This window comes from Temnothorax longispinosus, chromosome 4, assembly GCF_030848805.1.
Source record: "Temnothorax longispinosus isolate EJ_2023e chromosome 4, Tlon_JGU_v1, whole genome shotgun sequence".
In the NCBI taxonomy this organism is placed as follows: domain Eukaryota; kingdom Metazoa; phylum Arthropoda; class Insecta; order Hymenoptera; family Formicidae; genus Temnothorax; species Temnothorax longispinosus.
In genome coordinates, this window is record NC_092361.1 from 4,495,508 (window position 1) to 4,507,996 (window position 12,489).

A 12,489-nucleotide genomic window follows, 5' to 3' on the forward strand; every position below is an offset into this window, starting at 1 on the left:
CTGTATATACGGTTCTCCGCGGCGGCCCGAACGTACACGGTTGAGCTCCGGGATTAATGATTTTTTGATCCATCCAGCCTTTCACCCCGATCGATTGTGAATCATTCCTTGTTAAATGTCAATATAGGTTACGTCAGTGTCTCGGGCTCGCGTCAATTAACCGCTCCATTGGACTGGTTTGACAATGACATTGATTTAAGCGTTTCCGGGCGCCGCGCCGGAACCATTTCCCGACGCTCGAGATCGTCGAAAGGGCGCGTTCGTCGAGTAAATACGTAAAAAGCTCGTAAAAGCTTGACCGCGAGGAGAAATGAAAAATTTCCGACACACAGAGAGGGAGAGAGGAAAACGTGGCTAATGCGAACCGCGTTTTAGCTCCCCGCGAATATTCAATATTGCACCGCGAACCGCGGACACCGGCATACCGAATGTTTATATTTCGCCGCTAACGCGACGATAAATCCGCGAAATGGAAAATAGAGAAACGCGCGCCGGGTATTAGATTGGAAGAAGGAGAAAAAAGAGAACGATCGCAATATCGCGGAACGTCGCGCCGGCATATAAAACTGTACGAGGATGCATTTCTTACAAGCCGCGATGCTTTAGTTCCGGCGCGCTTTGAGATCGCACTCTTCCTTTGACCGTGGTACGCGAAGTATAACGCATAAACAGATTTGCGATCTTTACAACCTTTTGTAAAACTCTTGCGTTCGAAATCGCGCCGTAGAAACTCTTGCGAAGGCGTTTGCTCTCGGAAAACCAATGTGACGATATAGTTTCTTCGACTCCGACGACGTCACAACTCTCCTTCTTGCGTTTGAAAAAATTGCGGGCATTTATGTTTTACGATTAACGATTAATTCATTCGGGGAAGGAAAAGTCATATAAGAAACGTAATTTGCGGAAACGCAAACTGATTTTTAAAACTCGCTAATGCGTACGTAAATGTCCGAGATTGCGAAAGCGCGGCGAATACAGTGTTACTCTCTGATAAATTAATTCTCAATTTTCGTGTTGCCGTGCGCGCGCGTGCGCGCGCACGCGGCAACATCTTTTAGCGAACGCAGGAAATGAAAAAATTGCTGTAATAATGAATGAAATTCCAACGTTAAAGGGGGGTAAACACAACGTGAAAGAATGTGAAACACGCGCCGCGGGTTTCACGCAACGGTTCCGTAATTAGTGAGCTCCATAGAGAGGAAAGATGTGTGCAACCGCGTTGCATCTGCGCACGCATACACCAACTGGGACAAAGACTTTTCGCGTGCCAACGGCGCAGCCGTTCGGAGAACTTGAACTAGAAGGAGACTATACACGGCATTCTTTTCCTTTTTCTAAACAAGTCGCCAAAGCGGTGTTCTCCGCGGGTGCCCACCCATGATGCGCATGAGTCGTCGAGTGAATGAAAAATCCGAATAATGAAATTCTTTAATCAAACTGGATGGGCAAAATGTTCTCGTACAGACAAATTTACAAAAGAAAATTCAAATACGGTTGGATTAAATTTCAATTGCACATTCTTTAATAAATTTTTAGTTACTTTTTCTTTGAAAGATTTGATGAGAAAGTATTATTGCCGTTTTTAATTTTAGAAAATTAAATAGTGTAATAGTTAATAATAACACTCAATATTAATTATAAATGAGATTTTATGACAATTAATATAATATCTTGGTAATTTCATGATTGTTCCTTAACCTGAATCTAATAAATTTTTCTTATCAAACCAAAGCTTGCAGGTTAGACAATGCTCCGGTTTTGGATGTTGTGTAATTGGTGTGCTTCTTAATATTTTCTTTGTATGTAACCATTAACTTTTTCCGATAAAAGAGCGAACAAATTTTCCAAAGAAACCTTTAAAAATAGGTTGAAATGTACGAGACTGTGTTAACGAGGAGTAGTGAAATTTTCCTGCAAATAAACGTTGAGTATAATCATTACAGCCTGCCCATTACGGAGGGGCACCGATAACGATAAAAATCAGCGCATCTATACGCAAATAGATTTTCTTCATTATCGTTACGTTTATTTTCCGCTGCAAGCAATGAGAATCATTTCAACGGTAATTGTCCCCGGATTCGGAATTTTCGGGATAGCAATTATATATCGAGATAAGCAATTACATATCGACTTACGTGTTGCATTTTCACGCAACAAGAATCTCCCTTTCTTTTTTTTTCCCCCGCGCGAGTACCGGCGATAATGCGCCGTGTAACGTAACAAATACTTTTGACTAAACCCGCTGGGAAATATTGTATTTCTACGAAACTGACGTTCGCGCGCAGCACGGACGCTACCGGGAGAGTCGAGTATCTCGCATTACATCGTCGGCTCGTATTACATCAAATAAAGAATTCGATTATCATGGGTCCATTATCGCGGATATTAAACTCGGAGATTGTGAACCGAGTAAATTAAAAGTAGATGGATCGTTCACGCGGACGGATTCAGCGGGCGCGACGGCCGGGGGGGGGGCCGGGGCTCGCGAAGGCGGAAAGGTGATAACGATGATAATGTTTAGAATATATGGATTACGGTTCCATCCATTACGTTCACATACATCCGTGGCGTCCATTACAGGCCGCAAGACCGCCCGTAATAGCTCTCGCCCGGCTATATGCGCGCACATTTCCCTCTTCTTTACTCTCCTTCACTCGCCATCGCTGCGGCTGCAGCTGCAACTGCGACTGCCGCCTGCGTTTCTCTGAGCGGTAACGGCGCGCGCTATTTACAACGCGTAATACAAAAAGCAGCAACGGCGGCAACAGCAGCGACAGTGCACCGTCGGGCCACTGTACATGTTTTTATCCGTTTTCCGATAAAACGGAAAATATTTCAATTTTGATGTTCGAATTTTTGCCATCGTGTGTTTCCGGCTCCGGGGGATGCATGCGTCCGACCGAAAACAGTTCGATCACGAGCGGATATGAAGTCGCGATGCGTCCCGCCAGTATTTACTCCGAAGTCCGAGATTGCTCCAATAAACGGACAGATCAATAATAATCGCGAGAAATCACAAAGTACGGGGAAAGATAATCTCCGGAATAGTCGACGGACAGTCCTATAATTGTATTCCTTCTTTTGTTCTCGAAAGATATAGTCACCGCGATCGAGTAGGCGACATCAGTTTCTCAACGCGGAATTTTCGTCGCAGAGTGAATTTCGGATCCTCATAAACGCATATAATTAATTCCGTTATAATTTCAAACTGTTACTTAGTTAATTCCTTCTTTCATAATTTGTTTTGCGCGATGAAATATAAGCGCCGAACGGATAGATCGATGTCGTATAAATGTTCCAATTGGCAGCGCAAATGGAAAGCTCCCCGGCCTTCCCTTGGCATTTACGCGCGCGTCCATTACAAACATACTGTACAATAAAATTAATTAAACCGATATTTAATTAATTAATCGAAATCGGACAAATTTTCCGCTTCCTGCACTACAACCAGCGGCAAATTGTCCCGGTGAATTTCGGAGAAATTCGAGCCCCCGTAGGCGGTAACGTTTATTATCGGCGCAGTTGATGCATTCCACGATTGCTGCCGAACACACACAAACTTCTGTTCGTTATTGCACCATTATTCCCCCTATTCCGCTGTTAGCGTTTGCCTCCTACTATTGTTAGAGATTAGGGAAGTACACTCGGCCCCCGTGTCGTTACTTCACGATATATCGTACATCGTGCGACACGTGCGACTGAAATTACGTCACCCATTACGTATCAACAGCTATCACCAAATAGTGCGATGTCTATATTGCACCTTTGCTGTCAACAAATGCTTTGTGCGACTGGAAATATGTAAGATATCAGAGACATGCATGGAAATCGCTATTTTTAATCTATATACGTCGCCGATTCGCTCGGCTTCATTCTAAAAAGAAAATATGCATGTTCATAACAAAAGTGCGCTGCGCCGGATATGTCGACGCTGAGAAAGTAATATCGATAATATTGGATGTTCCGATATCTGCAACTTTGTGACGAATGGATTAAGGCAATCCGCTTTCACGCCCCGGCGGACAAACAATAGCGAGATACGCTCTCGCCCGACGAGATGTAAATAAGCGAAATCGGAGAAAATCGGGAAATCTGGAAATAAATCGGCACCCGGCGCTGAAGGAAAATCGGCGTTTCACAAATTCTGCCGGATTGAAACTAGGACGAATCGGCCGCGCGTGCATGATTTGCGATCCAAGTTTTAATGAGGACCGAATAAAGTGGATGTTGGTGTAACAGTTATTTTAATTGCTGACGTCTAAAATAAGGAAACCGTGCCATTGAATGCCAGAATAAAGGAGATCGAACGCGCGAGGGGGATAAAATCGCGCGAGAAAAAGAAACATATTTTATTTTAGTCACAGAGGCAGAAGGTCAAATGTCGCGGTCAATTAATCTCAGAATAGTTTCAGAATCTATTAATAGTATCGTCAAACGTGCACACGCGCGAGAATTTAATATTAATTTTCGGCCGTTTATCAGCTCCAGAGGCTATTTTATGAAATTATGCTTTGAATTAACAATAAGTTAATAATATGTATAATAATATAATACAAATTAGGACGAGGGGGAGAGAGGGAGGGAAGGAGAGAGTAGGGAATATATTTAATGGCAAGCTTCCAAAATCGATTCGCGAAAGTTTAGGAAAAGCTGCGGTCGTTATCGCAATCAAACTGCCATAACATTTCTACGCGGAGCGCGTGACGTTCTCTTCGTTGTCGGTGCTATACTTTTAAGGTCCGCGACTATATATACGCGAGATCGTTGTGTACGTGTGTATGTTCCACGCGCGCGCGAAGTTCCCGCGGGAAATCATTCCGCGCGTGCATTCTACATCCGCAATCGATACGTCTGTGTATATACGCGTTACGCGTGCGGCCCCGCATTCGTCGCCCCGACGAACGCTCGAAAGACACGGCGTTGTTATAACTTTTGCAATCAGACCGACCGTGAGTTATCGGAGCTTCCTCTGTTTGATCTGAACATTTTTTTCCGCGCGGAAACTCCGGCGCGAGAACAAGGCGCGTCGCGCTAATCAATGCCGTTCTTAATTATCGTAAGTCGAGTTACGCGAAATTGCGTATTATTAAGGATTGTCCGTTCAAATTACAAAGAAATTGAATAAAAGAGACGTATCATATCGATACTATACGTTTAATATATATCAATGAATAATTACGCGATGTAATCGGGTTACCTTAAATTAAAAAGGACTATAAATCGATTGTCTCTCTCTCTCTCTCTCTCTCGGTGCACGTAGGAAAAATCGCAGCTTTGCGTCGAAACGCGCGAAAGTGTACAATTAATGAATTAAGAATGATTCACCGGCGTAAATTATTACATCCGACACACAACGCGAAGTTTTGATTTGATTTGATTCATTAAAGTTCACGTAATTGAAACTTGAAATTGAATGAGTCTGCCCCTCATATTAGCGAGCGATTGTAATGCAATGAAATTAATGTGCCTCGAAATATATGTTATTCGATATATGCGATTACCCGAATCGGATATATAATTATTCAATAACGGTTGAAGTTATTAATAGAATATTGTATGATAAAATTGCGGGAAAAAAGGATCGCAATTCTTAATTTCGTAACGCCCGTGTAAAATATGAAATTTAGAGCCCCGCCACGCCCCGCTGCCTTTCACGCGATCATGCTCGAACGCGATTTTTTCCCATTTCATTGATTTTTTCAATTATTCTCTTTATGTACAGACACGCACAAATTGGCACATAGTTTGATTAAAAAACATGTGTTTATCGTGGACAAAGAGCATTGTGCGTCGCAATCTCGATGACGTCGCGCTTGTGTACGCGAATTCGCGTTTGCTCATCTATACGCGGTTCTCGCAAAAGCTATCGTTAATATTTTATTTCTCCCGCATTGTGTTTCCAGTCGGCTTGGCCGCACTTACACCGCCGAAATGGGATTGCGCTCTGAAAGGGCACGGGAAAAACGTGTACTACACGACGCACGGCTACGGCTCGAAATGGCCATTGTCACGACTTCCGGCTCGCGCACAATGAGAAAACTTTCGATAAGGGAGATTGTGACCTTAAACTTGCCTTGGCGCGCCAACTATACGCGACTCGGAAGATTATCCGTAGATAAAAAATTTGTATTCTTTGACGTAACCGGGAACTGTCGCAAATCACCGCGACAAATTTTTATTTTCGATAAAAAATCGATAATAGATTTTGTTTTCTTTTTTTAATACTATATATTTGTATTTGTAATAAAAACGTATTAATATAACAGCAAATACGAGTGAGACTATGATATAATTTGAATGTACAGACGGATTCTCGCGTCGAATACTCTCCTCTAATGACGTAAGATATGCGCCCGATTAAGTGATTATCTGTTCATCCTAGGGCTAGATATCCAATGCACGTTATTTCGAGGGTGCTCGCGTTAATTCACCTACGCGACCCCCCCTTAACCCCGTTTCGCTGTGGCACGTCGACTATGCGAATCAATTCGCGCCACTATTTGACAGAACCGCGCGCAGCGCTGCATCTTTGGCATTCCGGCCTGGTCCTGAAAACATAAACTGGCGGAGAAGTCGAGAAACGCGAGCAATTTCAATTTAAAAAAAGCACGCGTAAAAGAAAAGAAAAAAAACGGAATACCCCTTAATTATTAATCCTCGAAAACCACACTGGGTTCTCAGGAACCCCAACGAAATTTTGAAACTCCGTTTGAAATATTCTTTATATTTTTTAATGCGTATTTTTTGGTAATAATTTTCTTTTTACAAATTCTGAGGTTACCAACATAATTCTCAGAAAAAATTTCCGATTGATTAAAAAAAAAACATTACAATACGTTAATTTTTTCGAAACTTATGAACGAAAAATGGCTACAGGAGTCCTCCATACCCCAGTGTGGCTTACACTGCAAAAAATAAGTGTGGCTTGCGAGGATTAAACGCTCCATCGGAATTCTAGTAAATTATGATTCGAAATTCTTGTAAGTGCTCCTTGTTTCGTTCACAATTATTTTATAAGAATTCACCCAAAATTGGATCTGCAGGTGACATTAAGAAGCGAAGAGTTGATAGTGGTGTCCGTAATATTACGAGATTAATATCGATAAAAGCACCGACCTGGAATCCGGCAAGGATGCTACCGGTTGAGAAATGAATGGAACGCGCAGAAATGCATCGTCCGCGCAACAATTTCATTTGATATTTCGTCAGCAGCGGGGAGAATCATTCCTTTCTTCTGCAAACATTCCGTCACATATTTCGAGCGTGGCCCCCTTCGATCCAGCTCGCTCGCGCAAAATTTACCCCCATAACCCAGAACGAATATACGGGATGTTTGCATTATATATTCCACTCGCGAAATCGGCTTTTCTCAGTCAATATTTTCGTAAAGATTTAATCGCATAGAACATTAACTACAGAATTAAACCCTCCGATGTTATACACACATAAGCTATATACATATAACATTTAGATCAAACAGAAAGGCTTGCCAAAAATTATAATTACCCTACTCAAAAAAATGGTTAGCAAATTCGTCGGAAAGTAATTCTCGCTATTTACAATGTATATATACAAAATACGCAATCATCCGTCGTAATATTTTCCTTAATCTCCTCGAAAGAGGGAGAGCAGGGAAAGGACTAAAGGAGGAAAGGGAGAGGGAGGGGAAAGAAGATGCCGGGAACAGCTCGTTATTAAATCGAACGCGACCCTTTGGCCGGTGGCCATCGCTCACGGATCCCGCGGGGATGCCCTCGTGCCGAGGGATTACAGGTGACCAAACTCCTCCCATTCCGTCGCATTCATTCCGCAAAAGCTACCCATTACCGCCCGCGTATTGATTGATGTAACAGTTATTAATTCGCGTGCTCGATTATCGGCCCGCTGCCCATGCCGGCCGGTGTCTCCGCGGTTTCTGTAATGCAATAACGCGCGATATAGCAGTAACGCAATTCCCGCGTCGCGTCGCGGCGATCCGTCGTTATTCATTTAAACACGATGGCTCGTGGGGGGGGAGGGCACCCCACGATCAAAAGAGAGCGAGTGCTGGTTTCTCGATGTCTGATGTGGGAAGTCGTCGCGGGGGTTCGCGGGCACGAACTTCCGGCGAGAAACGGATTGAAATTTTCGCAAAAGTTCCCCTGGAAAGTTGCGCGGATTTTTCCCCTTGCGGGAAATATGTTTCGTATCGCGGTTCGCAACGATTGCAGTTCGAGAGTCGAGCGCAATTATAGTTACGCGCGAGATCAATTTTTCTCTCGACCCTATATAGGAGTCCGCTCCTCGCGATCGTGGTAAGGGTGCTTATCGGCGGGTGAAGTGGATTTTTCCTCCCCATTGTGGGACGCGCGTACGAAAAATCGAATCCTTTTACGAGATTGAATTACGGAAATTAATAACGTACGTCTCTACCTGCATGAAAGAAGAAAAAAATTATTAATTTCCAAATCCGTTTTAAGTGACTAAGCATATCTTTTGATTATAATTAATGAATAACAATGACATTTAATATTAGCTTATTTGTAATTTGCGCGCGAGAATTTCGCAAATCCTATAAAAAGGTTTTAGAGTGCATATTGCGCACTTGCGCGCGTGGCTGGTACGATATATAAGCTGGGACTGTTAATGCCGGCTGCATTATTAATCGCTACAAATGCATCCTGATATGACATAGGACCGTGCAAGCCGCACGAGCAGGCTTTCAAAGCTGTGTCACAGGCGTCGCCCATTAGCGAGATAACTTTTAATATCTTTGTGCCGCCAAGATACGACGTTATCGCAAAATACCGCCGCAAAAATCCTTTTCTTCTTTTCTCTCTCGCGCCAACGCTCTCTCTCCGCAAGTCTATACTTTCAATGACGCAATCTCACCCTCCATTAACATGAACAACGGGAACGATGTAATTCCGAGCAAATATCCGAGATAAATATCGCGCGCGAAACTTCGTCGATTACCGCGAATCGCACCTTGTCATCCTGTACACCGAGGTGCTTTATGCGGAAATTTATGTGGTCACGAATGCGCACGGACACTTGTGACACGTGTTTCACTAGACGAGCTTCCAATGAAGCTAATTTTTCTACTCGCCTCTCGACTATTGATCATATCAAATAAACACGCGGGCGCTTTTGTCACAAGCTGATGCCATGCTCGAATATCAGTTGGAATATGAAAAAGGCACGTTTGTTTTTTAACGTTTGATTAAACAGCACAGTCGAAATAACCGAAATAATTGCCTCGATCTGCGCAACGTTAACCGTTGTAATTGCAACGTTTTAGTGGCATGCTGAAGCCTCCAGCGGATTCAAGGCGTAAAACACTCGCACGCCGGAGCGCTTGTTCGTACACGAACGAACAACTGGAACGATCGAACCGAGACATTAGACGGTTGCCAGCGGTCATTAATCATACAGGACGAGGAGGCAGGTGATTAATGTTTCCCTCTGTGCGCGCGCTAACTTCGATCCCTCCCCCCCCCCCTTTCATCGCCCATTTTCACACTCTCTCCCCGGTTTTCTTCGAGTCACCGTTCCTCGGATTCCATCGCCGTTCGCCATCGAGATCGCATCGCGAAACCGTCCGACTGCTATCGCCGAGCGATTAATTTACTATACCTATCCGTCATTTCGCTTCGTTTCTGCTCGCCGGGGCCGCGTCGATTTTCGAAAACTCTGACGAAACACCATGTATATTCTGGTAATATTCCACCGACGGTTTTCATTTGAAAAAATAATACGCGAGTCGCGTGCGTGCGTGTTGTGTAGAAAACATTTTACTGAATACAAAATTTAGATGACGAGCCATTTGTAAAATCCATCATCTCGCAGTTATAATTCACGATTCAGAACAATTTTCATTATGCAAACCGCAATATTAATTTATATAAAACTTCAACAGACCTTGCAATGCTAGAATGACGCCAGTGATTTTAGGACACATCAAATTTAATACGTGTATAAATTTCGTTGAATTGTGCTGACTTTATATATTATGTGTCTCGTGAATATATACATTATATATCTCAAATATCTCATATAGGTATTTACATACATATTTTATAATCCCGTATCAATTATAACTTTTACAAAAAAAGTCAATGAAAAAATAATAAAATAAAAAATATACAAAAATAGAATCTTTTATTATATCTATACACTTATAATTTCTGAAGTAACTTTATTAAGATCCTTGGCTTGAACGGAGGCTTAAAAAAAAAAAGAATGAAAGAAGGATAATTAAATCTGCCACATTTTGCGTAATCACCCTTCTCGGCGCCGATGATGCTGCGGTCTCGCTATTTCAGACCGGCACGGGCCTTAATAAGACGAGATTTAGAGCGTCCCAGGTGGCAGACTGGGCCTCAGCGGTGGCAGTTTATGTCGTCGTGTACCCCGACGGAGTTTCCGGACCATTTAACCGGGACGTAAATGTTAAAAGCCCCGCCCCGCCGTCTTTCCCTTTACGCTCCGCGCGTATCCGCGAACGTTACGAGCGGTTTTACATTCAAGCTTCGACGCGCCCTCAGACCCGCGGGGTTTCGCGGGTGGTGGCTGGGAGGGGGGGGGGGGGAAATGCACGATGCAGCCTCCCAGCGCATCGTGGAAAAAAGATGCAAAGCAGAAATTACCCGCGGAGAAACGGCTCGCTTGAGTTGCTATCGTTTTACGGGTTTCCCTATCCGCTGACTATGTAATCGGATTTATAGAGGAACTCATAGAGCCACCTATCATACACTTAAACTCTTTTTATAGGACGAAAAGTGAACAGATTCTGTAAAGTGTAAACGGTTAATCTGATACTGGAAGAAAGCAAGCGTTTTCGATATACAGCTCATATATCTATTATTGGTCGTCGAATAATGTCTCAATATAATATAACAATAAAATATTAATATAAAATAGTGATATGAAATATTAAATGTAATATATACTGAATACGAAAGATCGCAAAAGAATTGCGCTGTTTAATTAAACTTAGTCCTAGAGCTTGTATTGCAATTCGTTAAGAATTTATTGTTAACTCGAGATCCCTAAATTAAGAAAAACTCTGCAAAGAAAGCTCCTTAAGTCCAATCTCCTGTTTTTTCCCGCGCGCGCGACACCATCTTTGCTCACAGATCATTAAGAATTTTCCGGCCCAGGAACGTCGATTAATGGCATCGGCTGGATTACCAAGTTTTTACAGCGCCGCGCACCGGTTCCCGCACCGGAGGGTACGCACCTAAACACCTGCACCTCTTCCTTACAACCCCCTGGGACGGCAACCTTTTCTTCCCTTCCCGCTTCGGGGCTCGCGCGAGAAGTTTCCGCTCCGCGAGGACGGACTTTTCGCGGCATTTAACCCGCCCTGGCTCGGGAGACCGTAAAGTTAAATATCGGAGGAGGATTTCTAAGGCGCGGAGAGGCGAGAGGGTGGAAGAAACACCACCGCCGCCACGTAAATTGGCTTCGCCGCCGGAGGCGGTCGGTTAATCGCGCGAGGAGGTCGCGGCGACCGAGCAACAAACCAGGAACAAATAAAGAACGAAGTTAAAATTCAATTCGACCGGAAGAAACAATCGAAGTCCGGGACGCGAGAACTGCGGGGAAACCGCATTTGCGATTGCTTCAGCGAAGTTGAGGAGAAATCCAAGGAGACACATGGAAATTTCATGAAGCTCTCTTTGTTTTTAAAAAGAAGCGAATAATAAAATTAACAGTAAAATGTGCAGTATGTATGTGTGTGTGTTGTGCATGACTTTTTTATATATTTAGATGCAAGTGCACTCTGAAAAAGATCATAATCGCACCACAATCTGTCATATTTTATATAATGTAACTTTAAATAACGGAATAATAAATATAAAAATGCATAAATATATAAAAATATATATAAATATAAAAACAAAAAAGCAGATCAAGATTTCAAGGCAAGGCAGTGCTTAATCTGTTTTGGACAAAAAAACATATACTTTCCTCGCGAGAGCACCGCATCAAATTACGTACAGTAGAACAAGTCAAGCTTTCATCAGACTTCGGTAAAGCGCGCGCAGCATATACAGAATGTTTCCAATAAACTCATTATTGGCATTATTAAAATTTCAAAGAACACCGTAACATTAAATAATTAAAATGTCAAGACTTAAGACAGCTTATTTAAACGATTATAAGAATTTTTATTTGTAATTGTCTCACACTAGGTTGCACAGTGCAAATTGAGTGCAAAGTTAAATGTTTATTCCCCTGGCTCGTATTTTCAAGTCGAATTGATCATCTTACGGCGGTTTACCCGGATTTCTCGAGGTAAGTGTCAGTCCATATACGACAGGATTTTCTTTCTAGCGCAAATCATATGATACCCGAGCAGATCGAAGAATCCGTCTGAGCAATAAGTAAAGCTCCAGGTGGCTGGCTTTGACGTGGGTTAATCTTTCGAGCTGATTACAAGTCGCGAACAGCCGGACACAAATCCAGTTCTGCCTCCTAGCCGTCCTGCCAAAACCGTCGGTG

The 12,489-nt window shown here is 43.0% G+C and overlaps 2 protein-coding genes across 16 annotated transcripts in view; one reads left to right on the forward strand and one right to left on the reverse strand.

The window, feature by feature from the left end:
- The window catches only part of LOC139812023 (uncharacterized), a 227,997-nt gene that overhangs the window by 169,512 nt on the left and 45,996 nt on the right, over positions 1-12,489 (forward strand). The window lies entirely within an intron of this gene.
- The window catches only part of Heph (polypyrimidine tract-binding protein 1 heph), a 393,209-nt gene that overhangs the window by 34,533 nt on the left and 346,187 nt on the right, over positions 1-12,489 (reverse strand). The window lies entirely within an intron of this gene.